Here is a 16612-nt window from a genome sequence, read left to right as displayed (position 1 = left end):
CACTTAGGGTGTCCATGTGTCGTGTAATAAGTGATTAACCAATTAATTTTTTTTTAAATAAACGATTTAAATGCGAGTCTTCATCATGCCTTTTTTATAAAATGTTGCGACATACTATAATACTATAAACCATATATAAAATATCAAGGCACACATATACTATGGTCTAGTCTGACCAAGTAAATTTTAAAACGTCTATAAAATGATTTTATTTTATTACAGAGCTTAAATGAATTCACTCTGTCTTTTTGTCTGTCTGTCTGGTAAAAAGTGTGTACACGTTATTTCTTCCACACCCATTCTCGTATCAAGTTGAAACTTCCCACAATTATTTATATTGGCAAAGACAAGACATGAATCAATAAATACAAAAAGTAACAAATTGGTTAATTAATTACGTTATTTGGTATCAGCAAAGGAAACTAACCCTTCAGTATTCAAATATATGGCTGAATTTGTTGGGTTTAGTCCCCTTAAATAATTGTTAACACTATTTCTCTGTCATGCATTCTCCTACAAGTTGAAGTTGTACCTAACAATACATGATGAATAATGTAATGAAAATACCCAATCAGTTCATTAATTATTGTTAATTCATTATTTTGTTTGATATTGAATTAGGGATATAGCACATTATTGACAGATATAGTTTTAGAGAAGCTTTGTTTCTTTTTGAAAGAAGATGTTATATTTTGCTTGTTGTTTTTTTTCCATTCTTCTTCTTGCAAACTCTTTACGGGTTCTGGTTGTGGGATGGCAGACACTGGATGGATACGGATTTCGAAAGCAATCTAACGATATTCATAGAAATGTAACAGTTTTTTTTGTAAATGTTGGGGGAAAATTATTACCAGGAAATAAGTCACGTTGCAAAAAACTCTGGTTTGACGCTAAAATCTTTCAAAATATAATCATCTTAAGATTATAATCTTATCTTTACGGGTTCTGGTTGTGGGAGGGCAGACACTGGATGGATACGGATTTCGAAAGCAATCTAACGATATTCATAGAAATGTAACAGTTTTTTTTGTAAATTTTGGGGGAAAATTATTACCAGGAAATAAGTCACGATGTAAAAAACTCTGGTTTGACGCTAAAATCTTTCAAAATATAATCATCTTAAGATTATAATCTTATCTTATATAGTGAGTAATATCTAGATGTTTGATTTTCAGGGTAAGTTTAAGTAGCTTATCTATTATTGACAATAACCGGTGAGAATTGTATGCGATACTAAGACCTTTAGAGCGTCTTGTGTTATTTATTACTTGTCGTCTGCGTTTTGGGTTTTATATTATAATGTAAAAAATCGATATTGTTCTTTTAGCCTTATCTGAAAAAAAAAAACAAAAAAAAACAAGTGGCTATTGAATTCATAGAGCTAAAATCTTCTAGATGTAAATAAAACATATGAAAATATTGGCCTTTTTTTTTTTTGTCTTTATTTAGATTTTATTTTTAAACTCATATATCATATGGTTTTAAAATGATATCACAGCTATTTTTTAAAGCTTTTATTACGAAACTGGATTTTCCTTTTCTCATGACAAGAAATATTTATTTACCCTTTTTACGCCAGTGGGTCTACTGCATTAAACTTTCTGAAATATAATAATCCTGTATTTGATTTTGTATTTCAAAATAGTTGGTCTTGTTTGCATATTTTCCTTAATATTATTTTTCGTTAGAACGGCATTTTCAGTATATATATATATATATATATATATATATATATATATATATATATATATATATATATATATATATATATATATATATATATATATATGTATATGCGAGGTTTGAAGAAAGAGTTCCCAATGTGAATGGCCAATCTGGATCTGGATCTGACTTGCTATGACTGTCATAATATATATATATATAAGAGCGTTATGATTAAAAAAATAACATTAATGTAGTATTATATAACTCTGGTAGTACGCCTTACTGCACTGACTTTCCTTGCATAGCCAATGCACCTTAACCTGCCCCTTACTCTGTTGGACAGTTGAGGCACCACACATGATCTGTCACCCGACTGCTAGACACGCATTCTCTACGTCTCTTTGATAACGTCTCCATTCTGACGTTTGCTTTGTTTCTCTCTGTCTACTACTTGTCCCTTTTTCTCTCCTACTTCTCTTTGTTCTCTATTCTCCCTAGAGGGCTCGGTGTCCATAGAAGCCTATATTACTTTCTGAAGTATCCTGAAAACACTAGACCCCGTAAGCTGTTTATTTGACAGTGTCACCGTCATACTCTATTCACCTTTTGGCTGCCACGGCTGTTTCGTGTCAGCCTCCAATGTCTCGACACTTCAGTGGGTCTCAGCAGAGAGCTATACATTGTCGGGCAACTTCAACTGAGAACTAGATAACGCATACAGGGTTGGAGAGGGGGAATCGGCTGAACTAGGACCGTCTCTAAAGAAGTAACGTTTGAATAAGGCTCAACACTTAAAAACATGCATTCGTCTCCTTTCAAGTACCATTGAACTGAAATGTATTAATCACGTGACAATGGGTGACGTCATTGGTTCACCATGCATGACAGTTTGCTGTTCAGTACCACATTGTTATACATTTATATATTTTTTGAACATTATTTTATTAATTTACTTTGAAAAAATATATAAATCCTCTTGTTACTACATTTGTTCATGTAAGGCAGGGGTTCTCAACCTTTGGGGGTCGATTGACGATTTGCCAGGGGTCGCCTAAGACCATCGAAAATTTGGATTGTTTTTTTGTCTATTCTTCTATTGCTGTATGTGTGTGTGTGGGGGGGGGGGGGTCGCGGCAGAGTGGGTGATTGTAAAAAAGGGGTCGCCGAGCTTAAAAGGTTGAGAACCGCTGATGTAAGGGCTGTCGTTTTTTGTCGCTGCCAACTATAAACTCACAATTTCTTCATAGTCTAAGGAAGCTGGAAGGTAGAACTAGGAGAAAAGAAATGAATCATTAATTTCAAACCAACCTTTCTGCACATAGTAGTGAATGTCGTGGATTCAATCCTATTACTGGTCAATCTATTAGCTCACAATTTCTTCATAGTCTAAGGAAGCCGGAAGATGAAACTAGGAAGAAAATAATTATTTCAAGCTAACATTTTTACACATGTAAGTGAAGGGCGTGGGTTCGATCCTATTATTGACCAATCTCTTTGTTTTTCTTCTCTATTTTTCAATGACAAATAAAATATGAATGCTTAGTTATTTGTATATTATTTTTTTTAATAATCATTTATTGATCATATACGTATTAAAGTAGTAGGTGCTTCCATAAAATATGTAGGCATTACAAAAAAAAACTTAATGTAACATATTTTGATTTTTTTTTCAAAAGAAAACAAAAAGAGGAGGGGGGGGGGGGAGGCGAGGCGGACGGTAGATAATGTATAATAATGTTACAATGCAGAAAACAAAACGTAACTTCAAATGCTATATTTTAAACTGGTGAGAACATTACATCATTGTTCTTAACATTAAAAACAAGATATAGAATTCTTATTAAAGATTTTTTTTTTTTACAAATCTAAATGTTAAAGATTAAAGCTACTTCAGTTATCTTATGTAGATGTGTACATAATTTTTTTTCCTATTAAGCAATTTTGAAAAAAAATTATATGTCAATGAGATGAATTTTTGAGCTTTTAAAATGTAAACGTTTCTAAAGCTGACATTTCTATATATTAAAACGTTCCCTGTGGCTATGTTTATGGATATATATATAATATATAATAAAACGTCTAATGCAAAGCAATTAATGCTATAATTCAGGTTTAGGCATAATTACATATTTTTGTATTAAAAACCTACTAAGCATTGGTTTTCCTGATTGTATATGGAACAAGAAATCTTTTTTTCCTTAGTATCTATCTAATTATTTTCTTATTTTTCCTTGTATCTATATAGTTATTTTCTTAGTCTATGTATTTTTTTAAAATTATTTATTTTTATTAGTAAATTATGCTGTAATGTTTTTATGTAATTTTTTTTTTTTAGTTAAGGGGATGAAGAAAAAATATCATATTTATTGCTTTTAGAGTTTCAAATTTTAATTCCGCCATCTTGCATTTATAAACACGTGTCCACAATGGAACAAATGCGCAGATCACGCGTCATTGTGTCAGCGAACCCCTAGAAAAGAAATGTCATAAGGTATTGAACATTTATTGAAATCTTTTAAAATTATAATTAACTTTAATCGGATTCTTATTCACAAATAAACAAATGGCAAGAAATAGAGACAAGAGTGACCGACAGAAAGACAGAAATAAATAATAAATAGATAGATAGATAGATAGATAGATAGATAGATAGATAGATAGATAGATAGATAGATAGATAGATAGATAGATAGATAGATAGATAGATAGATAGATAGATAGATAGATAGATAGATAGATAGATAGATAGATAGATAGATAGATAGATAGATAGATAGATGGATGGATGGATGGATGGATGGACGGACGGACGGACGGATATATAGATGGATGGATGGATGGATGGATGGATGGATAGATAGATAGATAGATAGATAGATAGATAGATAGATAGATAGATAGATAGATAGATAGATAGATAGATAGATAGATAGATAAATTTCACTCTTTCATGCTTCCACCCCACCCCCTTCTCAACATCTTTCCCTCCCTTCCTTCCCATTTTAATTTGTGTGTAAACAGATCAATGAGATTTAATGTATGCCGACTTATGAATGCACGCGACAAGTATCGATCCCTCGGCTCGTTTTACCCATCATGCCCCTTGGCCGCGAAAGCAGTTTGAAATAACACACCTTGAATCTCGCCTCTCCCCCCCCCCCTCCCTTTTCTCACCACCTCCCCTCCGCCCCCAACCAGGCAAGCACATTGTCGCTTAATGTGGCGTTAGCGAATGGGCAGAGTTACATAACCGTGCTGTGTTGGGTGTTGCTCACGCCCAACGAGTGTGTGATCTAGGGTCAAGCTGACCTCATGTGACGTATCAATCACGCCATAAGTCGAGCACCTCCTGAGTACCTCACATGACAGACTCACAGACGCAAACACATGCACAATAGCGTAACAGTTAAGGCACACAAATAATGGAAAGTGTAACACCTTTATTTTAAATTTAATAGCCGTAGGGCATTTTATTGTTAATGAAAATTAACAATCCCTATTGGAACTCAAGATACCTTCCATGTAGATCTATGTATTATACCATCAATGCAAACAATATAATTTCAATAATTTCAATATATATAATATACCATCAATGCATGCAATTGTATCTTCAGTTAATATAACATACCACCAATTCATATACTATACCAGTAATACATATACTATACCATCAATTCATATACTATACCAGTAATACATATACTATACCATCAATACATATACTATACCAGTAATACATATACTATACCATCAATTGGCATCAATACATATACTATACCAGTAATACATATACTATACCATCAATACATATACTATAGCAGTAATACATATACTATACCATCTATTCATATACTATACCAGTAATACATATACTATACCATCAATTCATATACTATACCAGTAATACATATACTATACCATCAATTCATATACTATACCAGTAATACATATACTTTACCATCAATACATATACTATACCAGTAATACATATACTATACCATCAATTCATATACTATACCAATAATACATATACTATACCATCAATACATATAAAAATACTATACCAGTAATACATATACTATACCATTAATACATATAATTTATGTTCTCTCTTTATGCTCTGCGCCTGTCTTTAACAGGGTCTTCTTTGGGTCTTACATGTGTCCCGAGTCCTTTGTGAGGGCTCTCCAACGGACGAAGGACTTGTCTGTGCGAGATGCAAAAAAAAATATGCCGGTTTTAACTGGGTCTGCATAGTCATGTCAAACACTACACTCACCCTTAATCTTCGGAATGGAAGATGTTGCCATTGTTACATTGTATATAATGTACCCTTAATGATCATTAGAGCGTTTCATACATGGCTAAACATAGAACAACAACAAACTATAACTAGATAGCCTTTTGGTTTACAAGATATAGTAAATGTTGATAAAACTATGTTTGTTAAAAGGTTTATGATAATTTTTTAAGTTCTTCCTTTGGTAGCATTAAACAATGTCAATGTGGTGGAAACATTAAAATTTCAATCTATGACTGAAAAAGTTTGTTTCAGAACAAATGGGCAAGTAACTAGCGGTAATAAAAAAATACATTTAAGACGAGGATACATGGCAACGGACAGAAATGTTATTAAAACTAGGGCTCTATTCTTTTTATTTTGATTGCAAAGCTAAGACTAAGACTAAGACTAAGACATAAGACTTGCTTTGTTGATCCTTATGGAAATTTGCTGTGATTACAAGGACCCTTTACTCATATAAAGTCAACACAACAGAAACATACACGCAATGAAGTAATGAATGCGGTTAGCTTTATTCAGTTTGCTATAGAATACCCTAATAATGTACCATCAATAAATTCTGTATTGTCAATTACGAATTTAAAAAATACACAGACTATACCGTTGACAAGTCTAGCCACAATATTAATAACTATATTTATTATAACTGTATTATAGACAATGTACGAAGTTTATTAATTCATGTAATATTGGTTATATGTGTCACCAATTATGTTTTATGCTGGTGACAATATTAACTTTGTATTATTACATTTACATTATCACTGTTTTAGTATGTTCTTTTTTAAATGCTCAGAATTTAAATTTCTACAACAAAATCAGTAAATGTCTATTTATATTAACAGTTGGAATCCTTAGTGTTTAAAGTAAGGTCCTACTCTTACACCCGCATGTTACATATTTGTATGTTTGACCATTAGCTCAATTGTGTTAAAAACAATATAGTGTAACTCCTTTTATCAAAATATTTATCAATGAACAAAATTTACATGGATTTTTTTTTATCATGTTTCGGAATTACAAAAATCTTTTATTTTAAGCTGAAGTATTGAATAGAGAATAGCTGTTGGCGAAGTTAATAGAGCGTCGGTCTAATAACGCGAATGTCGCAGGTTCAGTCCCCATAGTAGCTCTTTCTTCTTCTTTCTTTGTTTAATGACAAATTAAAAAAAAAATGTTTAATTTACTAGATTATTTGAACATTAAGTTGGAATGGACAAAGAAAATTGTATTAATTGTTGAAATACTTTTTTTCCGAAACCAAATTCAAATAAGTATAACATTATATATGTTTTCACTAATATATTCAAGAATAACAGGCTATTTCCTTTTTTTTTAAAATATATATTTAAAATAGTTACAGCTTTAAAACTTTGAAACATTTATTGAACTTGTTTACTTTTGTTGTTATAGAATGTACGTTAATTAACCCTAATTAGACTAATAATACAATTTTGAGAGATTTTGTAAGAATTTTAAGAACATTTATCAAATTTATTATAAAGAATATTACTTTTTAATTCTATCTCGAGATATTGCTTCCAGCTAAGAGGTCTTAGGGTGGACATCCAGCTAAGAGGTCTTAGGGGGGATATCCAGCTAAGAGGTCTTAGGGGGGACATCCAGAGATGTTAAATAGTGGTGTCTAGTGGCTGTACAAATGGTCTATACATTCAATTTTGTATTTTGCTTGAGTTCCCTATTATCCTGCGTTGTCTGCTACCCGCGCCTGTTCAATGTTGGCGGAGATGGGGCAGCCATGTTGAGTGGGTTTTCGTCTGTCGAGATAGAGGATCATCCACTATATTTTTTTTTTTTTTGTTATCGTCTGGAATTGGTCATGCGTGATGCTAGCCAGGTTGGTCTGGTCTTTGTTTTCAAATGACATGCAGTGACATGCACTTTTTTTTTTTTACGTTATATTGTGTAAAGATGTATTGGTCTAACATTTTGTGTTTAGAAACAACAGGGGCGTAGCTAGGAATTCGACATCAATAATTGTGGGCCGGGAGGAGTGTTTACCTCTTTTGGGGGCCCCCTGCATTTTGCGTAATATTTAATATTTAATGTATAAAATATTCATTTGGGGGCCCACCTCAAGTGGGGGCCAGGGGGGGGGGATTTTCGAATTCTCCCCCTCATCCCCCCATCCTAGCTACGCCACTGAGAAACAAGTAGTCTTGCATTTCAAAGTCGTTAGATATAAGTGTCGCACGTAAACCGTAAATCTTACAGCTATTCTAGCATACCTTAAGACACACCTGTCGTAAAGACTGTTGGACATTTGGGGGGCACTGTGATCTGCTGACTAGCTTTCTCATTAGCACTCTGTTCCACCTCACCCTCAGAGACTCATACAGCGCAGGGCCATTCTTTGCTTTTGTCTTTTTAATGTGTCTTGAGACTTCTGCATTTTCGAAACTCAGCTTAAATTTTGTGTAATAATAAATGTAGGAGGTACATGACACCAAGCTCACATTATAAAATACTTAAGTCTTCACTTGCATTTGTCTTTTAGTCTAATTGGGCCCTTGGGACACCACACACGATCTTATGATCTTCTCGCTCCAATTCTGTCTTTTGTCGGGATATGAGCCTCTTCCATGCATTGATGTTGTCCACCCATCGCCTTCTGTGTCTGCCCCTCCTTCTTTCTCCTGGTACTGTTCCAATCAGGAAAGTCTTGGCAAGCTCTGGGGATCTCGTGATATAGCCGTACTGTCTTAACTTGCGTTTTCTGACTGTGATCTAAGAAACTGAACCAAACGGTTTACTCATTCTAGCACAGATGTTTTGGCACAAATGTTAAAATGCCAGAATATCAGGTAACAGGAAAGTGGGTGGCATTTATTGAACCTCCACTATAATTAAGAATGAATTGATAGCAGTCCCGATAATGTTTCTAGCTAGTTATTCATTGGGAGGTCCGGACCTTCCAAGACTTGCACCGTAAAAAGACTAGCTTCTGTAGCGTCTTTGTAAATCTATATTAATACAACACTATGTTACAATACAATTACAATATTATAATACTTGAATTACTTAGATATTATTTGCTCTTCAGTTTTGAAATACAATGAACAATAACTTATACAAATGCAACATGTAGATAAAGTAACACTGACTTGTTTCATAATGGATGATCTCGTCTGAGCATTAATAAGATTGGTAACAATAAAAAGGAAAGAACCAATGATATTCTTGTGTTAATCCTAAGTATTGCAAGTAATTTATTTCTATAACTATAGAATACTGTTACAATACGTTTCAGAACCTTTATATTGTCCTGTACCAATCAATTCAAGTTCCTAATCTTATTCCCATAATACACTGAATTATAGTTTAAAAATACTAAAACAAAACCTAATAAAATACTCAGAAAGACACAGAAAGATATAAAGCCACATTTCTTATTCCATATGCTAGGATAAACTTGTACAAGTGCTCCTACTAGCGCTATTACAACATGGAATGGGTTGCCTGAATCAGCCAGTAAAGCAACGACTTTGCATATTTAAAGTCATTGGACTAGATTGACACGGGTAGGAGGTAATTACCCTATCTTTTGAAGTGACGTCTGCTATTTATAAGATAAGATAAGATAATACAATCTTTGTGGATTTCTTTCTTGGCTCCGTTAGTTTATTTTAGTAATGTCTTTAGTATTTGTTATGAGTTGGCGAGATTCATCAAAGTATTTTCTTATGTTATTTGTTCTAAATTGATTAATTGGTCATAGCTTTATAGTTTTGATAAAAGTTGACTATTTTGTTATAAGGATATCATCTCGTTCTATGGATTTAAGTTATCTCACTTCTCCTATCCCTTCCTTGCACACTCGGTCTACTCTTGCAAGGTAGCCAATTAATGCGACGCATTTAGAAACTTAATTTCTTTATTTGTCGGGATAGCAAATGGTTTGTATAGACTAATAGATCTAGATTTACCTGGTCTGGTGGCTGGAGATTTATCTTGTAGGTCACTTCTGCTTTCGTGATAAACAATACACATGCTGTAAACATGAAAGAAAAAGTTGCAAAACGCTTCTTCCAAATTCACAATGTTTGTCTCTGATTCAGTAGTGGCCTTTTTTTTTTTCATTTCTTAAACTCTTTTTTCTTAGATACAATTTTTATTTTAATGGGGATTTTTATTGAAGGCTGTGTCAGACAACTGTAGATATACACGTGTACTGTATCAGACAACTGTAAATATACATGTGTACTGTATCAGACAACTGTACATCTACATGTGTACTGTGTAATACAACTGAAGATCTACACGTGTACTGTGTCAGACAACCGTAGATCTACATGTGTACTGTGTCAGACAACTATACATCTACATGTGTACTGTGTAATACAACTGAAGATATACACGTGTACTGTGTCAGAAAACTTTAGATCTACACGTGTACTGTGTCAGACAACTTTAGATCTACATGTGTACTGTGTAATACACCGTAGATCTACATGTGTACTGTGTCAGACAACTGTACATCTACATGTGTACTGTGTAATACAACTGAAGATCTACACGTGTACTGTGTCAGACAACCGTAGATCTACATGTGTACTGTGTCAGACAACTATACATCTACATGTGTACTGTGTAATACAACTGAAGATATACACGTGTACTGTGTCAGACAACTTTAGATCTACACGTGTACTGTGTCAGACAACTTTAGATCTACATGTGTACTGTGTAATACAACCGTAGATCTACATGTGTACTGTGTCAGACAACTGTACATCTACATGTGTACTGTGTAATACAACTGAAGATCTACACGTGTACTGTGTCAGACAACCGTAGATCTACATGTGTACTGTGTCAGACAACTATACATCTACATGTGTACTGTGTAATACAACTGAAGATATACACGTGTACTGTGTCAGACAACTTTAGATCTACACGTGTACTGTGTCAGACAACTTTAGATCTACATGTGTACTGTGTAATACAACCGTAGATCTACATGTGTACTGTGTCAGACAACTTTAGATCTACATGTGTACTGTGTAATACAACTGTAGATCTACATGTGTTCTGTGTCAGACAACTGTATATTTACATGTGTACTGTGTCAGACAACTGTAGATCTGATACCGACTGTAATCCAATAGAAATGGGACTAAAGCCAAACCTTAACACAATCACATAATAATAGGCTGATATTATATTGTTACATGAAATGTAGACATATGTAGGATGGTCTTAAAACCGACACATATATTATCAATTGTGTATGGTAGAGAATATAGATTCTCTATACATAAGATCTCTTTAATTTGGGATTACATTTATTTCCACCAATTTCTGAATATCGTTGAATTTAAAAGACAAATATTTAGTACACAAGAAATTAAAATCGTCGCCCAAAAAATTGTATATAATATTTTAAATTTAAAAAAATAAAAAATTTCTGTGTTCTCTATGAAATAACTTCCGTTCAAAACTTTTTGTTTTAAATGTTAAATGAAATTAATAACTTACCTGCTTTCAAAATGTCTAACATTAAATTAGGCCCAGCATCATTGAGGTTCTCTACCTGTTTTGAGCCTTAAGAAAAAAATCATAATTCAAATTATGACAAAGGTAATAGGCCTACCTCTCCATACGAACATACCTATAAGCTTACCATTGAGTTACACAGTTGCCACAGGATGAAAGCTACATAATAAACTTAGGTGCATATCAGTTGTGTTGATATGCATTCCTACTTATTTTTCAACAATCGTTTCTGGGCAAGGATGGAACTATCCAGAATTGTATCAGAAACTAATACTCGTACTACAAATGTTATCATTTGATAACTAAAACAAGGCCTGGCATTATATTTAATTAATCGTTAGTGTTTGGTCACAGTTTGGTGACCTTCATTTTAATTTGCTCCTGCACTGTATAATAGTATTATATGTTAATAAGCCCATTCCGGTATAGCATAATGAAACTACCAGTTTTATGCAGTTACGATAATTAGGATGTGACATAATTTAATTAAATTTAATTAATTGTATCTTGTATTTTTGGTGAATAATTATTTGAATAAAATATTTCATATAATTAATTCAAAAAGCTTTAGTAATTTAACTTTTGTTTATAATGTAAAAATAAAAATAAAAAAAGAAAACACAAAAATTTTAAATATGCATATAAGCTTACATCTGAAAACAGTAAATCAAATGAAATGTGAATTATTGCTATAGCTAGCTATTTAGTTACAAAATGTAGCAAATATACACAAATTTTGGAAATTAGTCTGTACCTTTAGATGAATTAAAAAAAAAAAAACATGGGCCTCTCCTATATTATGATTATCGTGGCTTAATCACAATAAAAAAAATATTTATCAAAGAGAATACATTCTGTTTATTATAATTATATTATAATAATTCAACGACCCTTTCATTGTCTTAAAAATATGGTGCCAGTCTATAAGTACTTCAAATTCATTATAACTTCTTCAACGTTATTATAGGCTCTCTAAATTATTTATGAGCACTTGTAAACAATCAAAAACACGCCAAAACAACTATAAGCACTCGAATCTATAGAGAATGCATCCTTAAAACAATTGTAAGTACCCTTGAGATCCTGCGAGCGTTTCCAAATAATCATAAGCACTTCAAAATAATTATCAGCACTTCTAAAAATGAGAAGTACTTTAAAATAATTATAAATACATGATCTTTTTTTCACCCTGAAAGTGGTGGTTTAGCATTTGGTCTGCTATAAGTGTCCATGTACCTAAAAAATGATTAGATCAATTGTCACAATCCGAGACTGTTTTCAACGCTTTCTATTATTTGAATTTGTTATATTTTGATATTTATGTATTATTTATTTAGAATTTATTTTTTTTAATCCACAAGTAAAACAACTAAACAATAACACAAAAAAAAATTATAGCTAAATATTTTTTTTTATATTCATGTCCACATCTTAAGCCAAAATTCGATTTAAACTAAGTTCTTAAAATAGATTGTGATACTCATTTAAAATACAAATATCATCACAGAAAACACTTCATATAACTTTAACTCTAACTACCTTTTCCTTTTAAAAATAAAATGTTTATTATCATTACATTTTTTTGATTTATATATGTATATATTGTTCATATAAGTATGTTTTTTTTTTTTTTTGGAAATGATGGATATCAAATTTTTAACGTATTGAAATCTCATTAAATTCATTATTATTTAATGTCCAAATATTTGGTCTATTGAATTCTAAATCTGTGCAGCACTTTGTGGCCGGGTCCGGACTTACAAATGTCAACGCCCTGCGCTTATTGACTGTTTTATGCGCCATTGTTATACTGCCGTCTGGCATTTGCATTACCAGAATTCTGAAGTACAGAAATTTAGGTTGAAGATATCAGTTTTAGCGTATGTAACATTTCGATGCCCCACTCAGCCTCGAGGCCCTGACCTGTCGCACACATAGCAGGCCTCTAAGCTTGTGCTCTTGTGGAAATAGATGCCCTTTTTACAATACCTCTCTTCAAGTCAGAACTACATGGAACCTGGAGAGTGGAACGTGGGCACGGATCTCAAAAGCGGCTCTAAAGATTTTACTAGAAATTTATTAGTCGATGTTTTTCGCTGAGAATAGAATTACTAGCGCGTTGGCCACACGGGGAAAATTCTAGTTTGACCGTTATAATTTTTTTCAAAGTAAAAAACATGTAAATAAATATAAGTAAGTAAATATCTGTTTGGAGATCTAGATCTAGATCCAACATCGGTTTTGAAAGGACTATTGCTTTATTGAAAGGGCTATCGCGTTCGGGAATGTCCGAATGTACTACTATATTGATTCAAGAGTTGAATAAGTTAATGTTCCGGAAAATGTTACTCTAACCGCCCTGCAAGTCTAGATCTCAAAGCCTATCATGGAATATTATAAAGTGTAGTAGATCTATACATTCACTTAACCAGGATTCTTTCTATGTGACAAAGGGGGGAAGTGGCGGGGTTAAAAAAAGGTTAAATTGGTTTTTTTTTATTCAAAAATTTATTAGTTATTAAGAGACAACCAATCGCTCTATAAGTTGTATAAAGGAAGTATTGTCTTTTTGGGAGCATATGATGATATGTTTTTCTTGTCTACAATTTTAACAACATTAAATCAATTTGAAATGGAAAAAAAAATGACATAAATGTACAAATATAAAAATATGTTTTTATGTTTATGATAAAATTTAGGCTGAAAATACTGAATCATTAAAATGGGGGTGTTTAAGGCGAGAATGAGGCGCACATGAAAATAATATAAATATTACATTTAACATAAATATAATATTAAAATAAAAATATAAATTTGAAAAATAATATAGCCTTAACTGCCTTAAATGAAACATAAACATAAAAACATAGCATATAATCATAATAAAATTATGTATTAATATTTCTTATGTAACACTCCCTCTCTCTTCCCCTCTCTCTCTCTCTCTCTCTCTCTCTCAATCTTTTTCTATGTGTCTTTATCTCTCTCGTTCTCTTTCTCTCTCTCTCTCTCCTGTCTCTGTCGCATGTCCCGATAATAACAATATTTTAAAATTGAATAACAAACTCTTCTTTAAAACAAATTAGTTCATCCTTTAATTCAAAATAGTTCTCTCCCCCGCCCCCCCCCCAAAAAAAAAAACACCAACAACAACAAACAACAAAAACTAACTATTCAGAGTATTCAGAAATTGACTTCGGTGATTAATGAAAACACCACATCTAAACAAGCTTCAAATTTGATCTATTTCTAGTTATCTCAAAATATCTTAAAGAAGATACTTGTTTTGTCTCTTATTGTTTCACAATGGAATGTTCTGAGATCTGTAAGTTTCATTGGTCAGTCCCTACTTGGTCCTTGTTTTAAGTCATACTATTATTTCTATTAGTATTAATGTACAACAATTGTGAAAGTCTTATAAGATAATGTGTTTTAAATCAAAGAGATAAGCGTCCAGAACAACCACTGCAGCGAACATGCTGCAGGCCAGTGTTTCCCAAACTGTGTTCCACTAGGCCTGAACAGGTGTTCCACTAGGCCTGAACAGGTGTTCCACGAACTACTGGAGTAATTTACTATTAGACCACCACGTGAAGTAATCTCTCTCTAAAAAAAAAAAAATAAGCAAAGTGTTCCGTAAATACTCAAAATTTGCGAAGTGTTCCGTTTAGGAAACAGTTTGGGAACCACTGCAACAGACATTAAAGGTGGGGCTACAGATATAACAATACTCATAGGAGGAGAATGCGAGGAATATCTTTCTCTGGTCAGTATCCTACCTGTGGCCAGCAAGTCTTGTGCACTTCTGGTGACGAGCAGTAGAGAAAATATAAGTATGTCATTTCACTAATTTTCAGTGGACGCATAGCAGAAACTCTTGGATTTGAACTCAAACCGACTGGGTCAGATCTACAGCGCTGCCTTCATAGAGCGCATGTCCCAGTCAAGAACTTAAAATAAAATGTTTAAAAAAGAAATAAGGAGATGGATTAATCAGTTAAACACGTCTTAACGAAAGTGCAGACATTAGCATACGTGACGCAAGCGTGTTGGGGTAAAACACGTACATACATTCGTATTAACAGATGCGTACACATATACACACTCATTCGAACACAGACAGACACAAATGGACTGACAGCAAAGGAAGAGTGAAAAAGAACATCTTCTTTATATCAGACCAGAGGGCCTGGCTTTGAGATGTAAGTACAGTTCATTATGACGTGGCCCTTTTTACTGCATGCCCTCAGTGGGAGGAGCCAAACAGCCGAACTCAATGTGGGTGTGTTTATGTATTTTTAATGGGAGGAGCCCAACAGCAGAATTCAATGTAGGTGTGTTTATGTAGATTTAATGGGAGAGGCCAAACAGAAGAATTCAATGTAGGTGTGTGTATGTTCTTTTAATGGGAGAAGCTAAGCGAAAAAAAAAAAAAACAACCTCAATGTTGGCGTGTTGATGTACTTTTATTGGGAGGAACCAAGCAATGTGGGCGTGTCAATGTATATTCAATGGGAGGAGTCAGACTACTGAATTCAGTGTTGATAAATTTTAATGGGAGCATTGAAACAGTATAATTCAAATGCCTTGCTGTGTAGGAAACACCAGACATGGCGGTTCAAATGACCAACATTGGTATCATGGCCAAGGCGTAGTCACTATACATGCATCATTAACTCGGCCAGGTCACGTATAGTCAGTCATTATATATGCACCGTGAACTCGGCGAGGTCATGTAAAGTCAGTCATTATATATGCACCGTGAACTCGGCGAGGTCATGTATAGTCAGTCATTATATATGCACCGTGAACTCTGCCAGGTCACGTAAAGTCAGTCATTATATATGCACCGTGAACTCGGCAAGGTCACGTAAAGTCAGTCATTATATATGCACCGTGAACTCGGCAAGGTCACGTATAGTCAGTCATTATATATGGACCGTGAACTCGGCAAGGTCATTTAAAGTCAGTCATTATATATGCACCGTGAACTCGGCAAGGTCACGTATAGTCAGTCATTATATATGCACCGTGAACTCGGCAAGGTCACGTATAGTCAGTCATTATATATGCACCGTGAACTCGGCAAGGTCATGTAAAGTCAGTCATTATATATGCACC

At 33.4% G+C, this 16612-nt stretch overlaps 2 long non-coding RNA genes across 7 annotated transcripts in view; one reads left to right on the top strand and one right to left on the bottom strand.

The window, feature by feature from the left end:
- Window positions 1-16612, top strand: part of LOC106073339 (uncharacterized) — a 314185-nt gene that overhangs the window by 26235 nt on the left and 271338 nt on the right. The window lies entirely within an intron of this gene.
- LOC129922854 (uncharacterized) lies at window positions 5054-11685 on the bottom strand. The gene is made up of 3 exons (XR_008774801.1): window positions 11474-11685; window positions 9919-9983; window positions 5054-5875 (listed from the first exon to the last, which is right to left on the bottom strand). It is a non-coding gene; the product is annotated as an uncharacterized LOC129922854 (long non-coding RNA).

The sequence above is a fragment of the Biomphalaria glabrata genome, chromosome 14 (assembly GCF_947242115.1).
Source record: "Biomphalaria glabrata chromosome 14, xgBioGlab47.1, whole genome shotgun sequence".
NCBI classification, from domain to species: Eukaryota; Metazoa; Mollusca; class Gastropoda; family Planorbidae; genus Biomphalaria; species Biomphalaria glabrata.
The sequence above is the reverse complement of the archived record's forward strand: the minus strand, read 5'-3'. Positions and strand labels throughout refer to the sequence as shown.